Source organism: Rhagoletis zephyria, unplaced genomic scaffold (assembly GCF_001687245.7).
Source record: "Rhagoletis zephyria isolate East Lansing unplaced genomic scaffold, Rhagoletis_zephyria_1.1 Rzeph_scaffold_00305, whole genome shotgun sequence".
NCBI lineage: Eukaryota > Metazoa > Arthropoda > Insecta > Diptera > Tephritidae > Rhagoletis > Rhagoletis zephyria.
Window position 1 is genome coordinate 45,470 of NW_016157389.1, and position 10,648 is coordinate 56,117.

Sequence of the window (10,648 nt, forward strand, 5' to 3'; positions counted from 1 at the left end):
TTTATAGTCACTTTACATACTAAGGTGTAACTGCTCCAGAAAACACCTTTGAAATCCCTGGGCTCGACTGACTTTTCTGAAGATCTTGCCCTTGCCCTGTGTTTGTAGCAATCGTAATCAAACATTCACACGAACTCAATAAACATGGTTATATGAAAACCAGAACACAAATACAAAATATAAGGCATACCTTCGATTGCTTTCAGCCTTAGTTATACGCTTTGTTTATGTTTCCTTATGTCAACATTTACCTCGCGGATGTGATGCAGAAATCAAAATCGATAAGAAATGTATCACATTAAGGAGCAAACACACTAGGGGTATTCTGGAAGTCTTGCACGATGCACGGATTGCACGAAATGCAAAAATACTATTCCAAATTTCGAAGAGTACGAGAACACCCCATTGCAAAGTGGTAGCATGCATGGGGAGCAAGCAGCGAAATTATGTATCAAATACAATAACAAGAGACAGCAAAAAAAAATTAAGTGAGCGAGATGAGAGGAATGAGAGAAATATGTAGCAATTCCAACAACAAAACAACTAGCACAGGGTCGCTATTATCTTGCTATGCTATTTTGCAAAATATATACATGGGTTTCGACGTTGCATATTTTGCAGCGATAGGAAATGTTGTTTCCCATGAATTTTCTTGTTGTGTGTTTGCAATTTATGCAATCCGTGCAATCCGTGCTACGTGCAATGGCTTTGCAAGATTTGGAGAATACCCCTACTCTTTATAAGCTAGTAATGTTATGCACCCCATACACGACCAATTAAACACATCAATCATAAACCAACACCAACATGGGTCTAGAGCGAGTAAGTAATATATGCCAATTCACGATTCTATAATTATATGATGTAATTCTCGCCACCTAACCATAAGCACCATAAAAAATAAATACCAATAACAAAGACAGATATCAATAATATTATACATCAATAATAGCAGATATTGGTAACAATAAATTTGCGATCGAAACAACATATTACTTATTTCAGGTACAATGACTCGTTTCTCTACTTTGAGAAAGAAATCTGAACGCCACGGTCATCGTTACCCGATAGCGTGCCGACTATGCGAGGGTAAGCACCCAATTCGTCTATGTCCAGTATATCGGGCAAAGACCCCGGAAGAGCGTTTGCAAGAGGCCCTGTTAGGGCGGTTCTGCGGCAATTGCTTGTCAATGACGCATCGTGTACAAAGGTGCACCAGCCGCGATCGATGCCGTCGATGCCATGACAAGCACCATACGACGCTGCACATCGACGAAGAGCCCGTTGACCGGAGACCTTGGAGCCAGCAGGTTGCCAGCGAAGAGGAACGAGACAACGTACTCTCGATATACGCGTCAGACTCCGGAGCTGATTACTGCTGTTGCTTAGAGCAAGGGGGCCGGCATGTTTAGGCCTCCATGCTAAACCAAACACTTAAAAAAGGGTGAACCATCCTAATGTAAAATTGCATAAATGTGCATCGGATGCACACATACATAAATAACCTGATTAATGCTAAACCGTTAGCACGTCCGTATATTAGTTTACCGCTTAAATATAAAACTTCGTTAAGTTTCCCCTCCAAACAGTTGGTTGCTTGGAGGTCAAACTTAACATCTCAACAAATTTGAAGGGCACTTCTGTCGAGAACTCGAGGATCAACGGACGTCTGCCAGCCACCACCCCTGCGTATTTTACCAAAGGTAATATTGTAAGCCACTACTCATACATATTTCAGCGAATTGTATAATAAACCAACTGTATTTTATTTAATTAATCCGTGGTGTTTTGTTCTGATTATTTCCTTTCAAAATAAACCCTTGGTGCAACTGCGAGCAACGTTGCCCCGAGTGTTTTCAGAGTAGGTATCGGAAAAAAGTACTTGTACCGAAACCCCAAATCAATGACCATTTTATTCCCGGACTTTTATTTTTTAATCTCATTTCTGGAAGTTTGGTTGCCAATGAAAACCGCAAGAAGGCGCCAACGTCGGGGTGACGCCAATTTTGACAATTCTACGAAAAAGGGTGCGCGTTCTATTTCTTTCGTAGCGAATGCAAATTGGATCGAGCAAGAGTTCCGGAAGGATCCAGCAAGAAATTCATCCCAGACGCTAGAACGCGCTGGAATTCACTCTTTTACATGCTGGAAAGATTTTTGGATATGTCCAAAATTTCGTCTCAACTTATACTTGATGCTACAGACAGTCCTGAAGTGATAGCAAAAAATGAAATAGAAATACTGAAGCAAATAGTTCAGGTACTGAAGCCTTTCGAGTTCGTAACCAAAGAATCTTCAGGACAGAATTATGTCACACTTTCCAAGATCATACCTATGGTTAACTGCCTAACATCTCAACTGAGTAAATTTTCTACAACTCCTGATTGTGTCACCCAACTACAAACGAAACTCCTGGCGCAGTGTAGTAAAAGATTTGGTCACATTGAATACAACACCTACGCAGCTTTAAGAACTATCATCGATTATCGCTTCAAGAATCTTCATTTTCAAGATGGTACCAACATAAAAAGCTTGCGATTGGACAAAAGCGAAAACACTCTACAAAAGGTGATGAGTTGTAGCTTTATTTATCAAACCCCGTCTGCTCTTTAAAATCCAATCCGTTAGAGGAATGGGAGGATTTAAAATCCAATGTTATACAAATAAGCGCGCATGTATCTACATATAGTTGCGACTTCCGTACCATGCGAGAGATTATTTTCAAAAGCTGGGGCCACAATCATCAATAAATCGACTTACTGGAAAGCATCTGGAAAAATTATTGTTTTTGGGCAGCGCGACAAAATCCGAGTTTTTCAACTGACGGCTTATGGTACCTAACGTATTATTTAAACAATTTTACAAATTAGTATATACTCTTAATTTTTATCAGAATGACCACGGTATATTTCCGAAAGAAGTTGATTTGCGTCTAAATTTCTTTCTTTTGGAATTTCAAGGCCATCAGACAAAATGCCAAAAGTACAAATTCTAGAACAGCCACATAGAGCTTTGATGTAGAAGAAAAGGTTGCTTTGTACAAAGAAAGACCTATTATCGTCTCATTAAAAATGATAAACATGATAACTTCTTCCAGAAATATAGCACTGTTAATCTGCAAAAATGCTGTTGAACAGTGTTATGATACAGATGTTTTTTATTCATTATTTAATTTGTATGAAATAAATACAAACAAATAAAATACGTACATAAAAAGAAGCAAATTCTGTATCCTTTTTAAAAACAATTTATTGGACTTTATACTTTTTCTTGTTTTTTGAGGGTCCGTCCTAGAAAACTTGTAAGTTTTCCTTAAAAAAATCTAAAAGATTAATCTAAAATCAATAATGATTGTCACATAAGTTAATTTGGCGCATATGTGATAACGTTTTTTAATACAAACAAACATAAACATATTTCAATTCTTATATAGGTACAAATATCGATATAAGTAGGTATCGATACTTTTAGCCCGATACTTTGTAGGTATCGATACTTTCTTTCGATGCTACTTCCAAGTACAGGTATCGATACTTCTATGGTATCGTTTCATCCCTATGTGCAAGTGCACTGATGAAACGTATATCTGGCAAACAAAATATTTTAGCTAATACCTTTAGCTTGTGGAGATGCTACGTTAAAACTGTCCCCCTAAATCCCTCCTCTTTTGTAATTTAAAGTCAAATAGCCCTGCCAGATAGAGCACGTTACGTGCGTTCCGCTCAAGGATGAAACCGACAGTTGAGTAGACTGTGTGTGTTTGCATAGAGAGCGCCAGATTGGCAACCCTTGCGTTGACGGAACCCACGAACGTTGGCCAACACTCAACTTTTGACGCAAGTAAGTCCGGCAATATTCACATTTGATATTTCAGTATCATTCGCGTCATTTTCTTTTAATTTTTCGTTTGCTCAACAAAATTCCTTAAAAACAAGCAAAACATAATTTGGAAATATTTAACGGAGTATAAATTAACACAAGCGGTCCAAATGCACGCTTGCTTATATGATAAAAGCTGGCGGGCGCTACAGGTTGCAGTGGTAAGTGGCGATTGAATAATCTTGTAAGTGTTTTCCAATGTTTTCAAAAATTAATCTGCAGTGGAGCAGTGTCAGAGTCGGTGGAGGTCACTTCGCGACCGATTTATAAAGGAAGAAAGCGGAAGAAAGGCGTCTTCTGCGAGTGCTGCAAACGACATGGTCAGTAGTGTATATAAATATTACGAGGCACTGGCATTCCTGCAATGGCACGTGTCACCACGCAAGCAATTTATGCAACCATTGCTATCATTGAATCCAATGTAGTCAGATTTTTCGTGAAATCTTCAAAAAAGCTATCACTGAATTCGGATACATATGTATGTGCATACTTACTTAGCTACGAACGTAGCATATACTTTGAATGCATACGTTCCTAGGAATTGATATTCAGTGATTACATTTTCGTAGTTTCACAAAAATTGGACTGCGATGGTTACGGTGAGAGTCCCGAATACCTAATAGAGTATTACGGAGAAATGGATGGCCTATTAGAATTGTTTCTAGTAATCCTTTCCTTAATAAAATTAAGAAGCATTTTAAAAATGTGCTTTTCCATCCTTATATTTTTCTTAAACTCCTCCCTGAATCCAAAATTCGTGGCGAAAAATCCGTGAGTGTCCCGATTCTGTAGAGGAGGTCGCACTCACCATCTACGGCCTCCATAAAGCCTGTTGAAGCATTCTCTGGCTTCCAGCAACATGAGCAATATTAAAATAACTTCAATTATTCCATTTTTTTTATCTTCTTCACAAATATTAGCACAACTAAAAATATAGATTTATTTTGCATTCAAAGAAAAATCTGCCGCCGGTACAAAACAGCTGACTTGTTTACATGCTACAACGCCTTCATTGGTCGCGTTCATAATACGGTAGCTGTTTAGCTTATTTGCTACGAAACTGCTAGCAATGAAATTGCAACAAATAGAGATAGTTGCGCCGATACTATTTAGAATTCAACGCTGAGCGGCCGCCGCGTTCAAAAAATCGTTCAATGTTACAATGAATTAAACAGTGTAAAATTATATAGCAAACATCTTAAAAACATATATTTAGAAACGTAGTATTATTATAAAATATTTTAGTTACTTTATCACGTCAGTAATATAAAATATAATAAACTTGTTTGCAACTGCCACCTAACAAAGCGGCGCTAAATTTAATACAAGCGGCGTAAGTATTTTCGATCAGCTGTTTAGGCTAAGCCCAACACGTTGAGTTGAGGTAGCGTAAAAATTTTACGCTGGAAAAAATGGCGGAAAGTTGCCAACTGTTGGGCTGAGCGTAACTACTCAACTGTGCGTTTCTAAGGTAAACAGCCAACGGTTACCCAACAGCTACGACTTATGAACGCGTACCTATGCGTATAGGTATTTCTAGCGTAACGTCTAGCTTTAACGAGAATCGACAATTTGCGCAGTAAAAGATAACCTTTCATTAGGTAAGAATTATGTAACTATCGAAAATTAAAAAAATGGATGCATCGCTAGTTTTTTTCTACATAAGTGTAATAATTTTTTTTTTATAAAACGGCTTATTATGATTAAGTTGCGTATTTTATTTTATTACTTAGCAGAAAAACACTGTTTTTACAACGCAAACACTCCTCTGCGTGCTCGAAAACAACATTTATTTTAATTTTGTGATAGTTGTCAAAATTTGCACGTAACGAAATAAAAGTAAATCGGAATGTGAAAAAGTCCGCAGGCAAGTTCACAAGAAGTTTATTTAGTGGCGCAGGTTTGATTTACGACACTTTAAGAAACGAGTTTTAACCCAATTCCAATTTTCAAAAATTAAAATGACTACCTTTTCCATTTTTTATTTACTTAAATCACCTTATTTACCCACCTAAATTATTTCTTAAAAATACTCGACATCCGCATTCGCATCCGCGGATGTCTAAAATTCCACATTCGCAACATCCCTAGTATGTATATTAGACGGCATCCCTCCCCATACAAAAAAAAAAATCGGTACTATTTTTCCATTGGAATTATAAAATCTATTATATTTTAAGACTTCCTCCAAAATATTTAGGAAAAATATTGAGATTTAAGTGAGCTGGCCCGATTTGAAAATACCTCCAAAAATGGAGTTTTTTATGAATAAAAATAGTTTCTTAAAGATCAAAACAAAACGGTTTAAGCTTAAAATATTTGCATACAAATACTTAAAAAAAAATAAAAAAAAATGTTTGAACGGAATCGTAATGATGAGATTTTTGATGCTGTTTTTTAACTTTTTCAAAGATTGGTATAGGTAAAACTTGAATAACTGAACCTAAGCTCTTCCGATTTAGACTTAAGAGGTGTCATTGGAAAGGTATTTTCTCACCCTTTTTATTTCTTTGCTAATAAACTCATTCAAAGGATTGAAGAGAAAGGTAGGATGAACGAACGCCATTCAAAGTTGAATTAAGATGTGTTGGTATTCGAAAAATCAAGATGGGACACGAATGACGTTTTTTTGGCCAGAAATAAAAACAGTGTGAAAATACCTTTCTACTGAGATCCCATAAGTCTAAATCAGAACATTTTTGGCCCAGTTATTTAAGTTTTTCGTAAACCAATCTTTCAAAAAAGTAAAAAAAAAACAGCATCAAAAATCTTATTCTTACGATTCCGTTGAAAAGATTTTTAAATATTTTTATGCAAATTTTTTAAGCTTAATCTAATTTGTCATCTGAGGGGACTTTTTTCAAAAAGTTCTTTAAGGATCTATTTTTATTCAGAAAAAACTTCATTTTTGGAGGTATTTTAAAATCGGTCCAGCTCGCATAAATCTTAATATTTTTTCCGAAATATTTTGGTGGACGTCTTAAAATATAATAAGTTTTGTAAACCCGGCGGAAAAACCGCAACCTTTTTTGGTGATGCAGTCTAATGTACATGCTTTTAGAGTCTAAGAAAAATAGTTCAAATGAATTGACAGCGGCAGCACTATCTGTCGCCATAGCAACGAACATATAGCAATCATAGCGAATTCAAATAAGTTCACAGTGGTAGCACTATCCATTGTGTGTTAGAAGGAGATAGTCATATAAGCGAGGCGCGGATTGTAGAAAAGAGAACTTTTTCAAATTTCAACGGTTTTCATTTTATAGGTGCAATCCCGTATTCCTCGGACTAAAACTAGTAAAATTAAAAAAAATAAATAAAAATTCTCTCAGAGCGAGAGAGTGGCATTGAAAAGTACGGGATCGCTTTCTAGTAAAAAATCGTAACTTCTGTCAACTTCAACATAACCTCCAAATTTTGGTTGTAAATCTTTGCTTATTTTATATGTAAACACACTCAGCTCACACATGTAAAAAACCAAAAATACTTTCAAATTCATTAAAGTCCACTTAAACAAGTAATTAAATACTTTTCAACATGAATTAGCAGAGTGCACTTTTCTTTTGTTTACAATTGTTTGCCAAACACACCACAACTGATCGTTTGACACATTTTCCCAGAATTTATCAGCAAAAAATTCTCGGACTAAAACTGGTAACTTCTGACAGATAGAACCGTATTTACTCTCTTTTTGTCCTCTCAATAGTCAGAGAACCGAGTACGGGATCGATTTCCAGTAAAATCTGACTGATTCTGACTAGTCCGGACTCGTACGGGATCGCAACTTATGTATCGGTAGTAAATCTTTGATTTCGACGCCCGACTTTTGGTTAGGCTTTGTTAACAGTGTAATTCGCTGCTAGCGTCGCTACAGTTCGTTTCTGATTTTTGTGCTATTTTGCGAAAATATTCAAATATAAATCTTCAGTGCTGTTCGGTTTTTTGCTAAAAGAATTTTTTTGAAAAAAAATATAATTTTTATCCGTGATTTGTACAAATCACGTGAAAATAAATCGAAAGTGACTTATAGCAATTTTTGATTAGTGTGATATTTTGTGAAGATTTTTAAATAAAAAACTCAACTACTGTTAGTTTTTTTGTAAAAAGAATTGTTTTGAGAAAAAATTATAAATTTTTCCCGTAATCTGTAAAAATAACGTGAAAATAAATGTAAAGTATTATATAACATTTTCCGATATTTGTGATATTATTTTTCTAATTGTAAATAAAAAACTCCATAAGCACTGGACTTTCTTGTTAACAGTTTTTTGGGGAAAAATCAAATTTTTTCTTTGTTTGGTACAAATACCGTGAAAATAAATGGAAAGTGTTATAAAAAATTTTCGATTTTTGCGATGTTTTTTGAAAATTTCTAAATAGAAAACTCCATAAATGTGGGACTTTTTTGTTAAAAGTTTTTTTTTTTAGGGAAAAAAATATAATTTGTATCCGTGATTTGTACCAATAACGTGAAAATAAATCTATCGTGATATTTAGCATTTCTCGATTTATGTGACATTTTGTGAAATTTCTGTTAGTTTTTTTGTAAAAAGAATTGTTTTGAGAAAAAATTATAAATTTTTCCCGTAATCTGTAAAAATAACGTGAAAATAAATGTAAAGTATTATATAACATTTTCCGATATTTGTGATATTATTTTTCTAATTGTAAATAAAAAACTCCATAAGCACTGGACTTTCTTGTTAACAGTTTTTTTGGGAAAAATCAGATTTTTTCTTTGTTTGGTACAAATACCGTGAAAATAAATGGAAAGTGTTATAAAAAATTTTCGATTTTTGCGATGTTTTTTGAAAATTTCTAAATAGAAAACTCCATAAATGTGGGACTTTTTTGTTAAAAGTTTTTTTTTTTAGGGAAAAAAATATAATTTGTATCCGTGATTTGTACCAATAACGTGAAAATAAATCTATCGTGATATTTAGCATTTCTCGATTTATGTGACATTTTGTGAAAATTTCTAAATAGGAAACTCCATAAATGTTTGCATCAAAAATGTTACATATATTTTTCGATTTTTGTGATATTTTGTTAAAACTTCCTGGTTCAGAATTTTCTCGATGTATGTTTTTCCCTTTTTTGAACTTGGAAAAAATTTGTGAAACCAAATTTTTCTAAAAACTAAGCATTTTTCCAACAATTTGCACCGATGAAGGAAAAAAAGTCGAAACTATTAATGAATTTTTTCGACTTAAATTTTTGTTTTTAATCTTGTGAGATCGAAAGTGTTTCTGTATTTTTATTAAAGATCTTGCGTAAATAAGTCGAAAATGTTAATGAAATTTTTCTATTTTTCCACAGGCTTCATATTATTTTCTTATTTTTCAGTATTGCCCTTGAGCCTGCTTTTTAAAACACTGGATTTTCGACTCAATTACGATGGATTGAGTTGTGTTTTAAAAGGCAGGTAAAATTCAATAATTTCATTTCAGAAGATAATTTATTAATTTTGGTTTTTTTTCAGATATTTATGCTCATTTGCATTAAAATTTTATATTTCATGTACATACATTTAATAAATTTACCAATCAATTTGATATCAATAAGTAATTATATTAAATTTTAATTTCACCTTCTATGTATGTATTTCATTACAGCTTTTTATACCCGAGCGCACTTGTGCACAAGGGTATTATAACTTACTTCACATAACGGTTGTTTGTAACAGGCAAAACAAATCGAGATAGATATAGACAAATGTATACATAAATGATCAGAATGAAAAGAGAAATCGATTAAGCGATGACTGTCTGTCCGTCCGTCCGCCCGTCTGTGCACACGATAACTCGAGTAAAAATTGAGATATCTTAACGAAACTTGGTACGTGTACTTCTTTCTGGCGTAGGACGGATGGTATTGAAAATGGGCAAAATCGGACAATAACCGATTTCTTCCAAACTTGGCGCAGCTGTTGGCCTTGGTACAGCATACCAAATGGCCGAAAATTTTTAAAATCGGACAATAACGACGCCCACATGTCATATAAGGGTAATTTAGAGAAATATGAAATCTTCGATAAATCAGTAAATATTAAAGCTAATTTATTCAAAATTGATGCTTGCAACAATTCTTTACCAAGAAATACGTTTATGATAAAATTTTGGAAAATGGGCGTGGCACCGCCCACTTATGACCACATATATGTATCTCGGTAACCGTTCTACCAATTTGTACCAAACTCGGTATGGTTATTGTGCTTGCCACACAAAAGCAAAACATTCAAAATTATTGAAATCGGACTAAAATTACGGCTTTTCATATAACGCAAAATTTTAGAAATGCTTGAAACTTCAATATTTCGAAATTATAGGACGCTAATTTACTCAAAATTGATACACCCCGGCTTACCAACTAGCGGTAGCTTTCGAAAAGGTGAAAAACATATATTTAATATTTGCGCCGGGTATTTAATGTTCGGCTCCGCCCGAACTTAGACTTTCTTACTTGTTTTATTTACAGGTTTAATATAAATTCATTTATATAAATATGTATACTAATTGTATTAGTTGTATTAAATATTAAGCCTACATTTAAAAAGTACATATTTTTTAACTTTATTTCAATTAAATTATTTCTGTAATCAAATTTTTCATTCAGCCAAAAAGACAAACGCGTAAAAATGTAAGTATGTATGCATTTATAAATGTACATATGTACGATTGATCTGCTTTCGTCTTCCCCACGCCGCTTCCATCCATACAAATTATTAAATTTCTACGAATTGGCATGTGCGCGAAAACATTAACTCTAC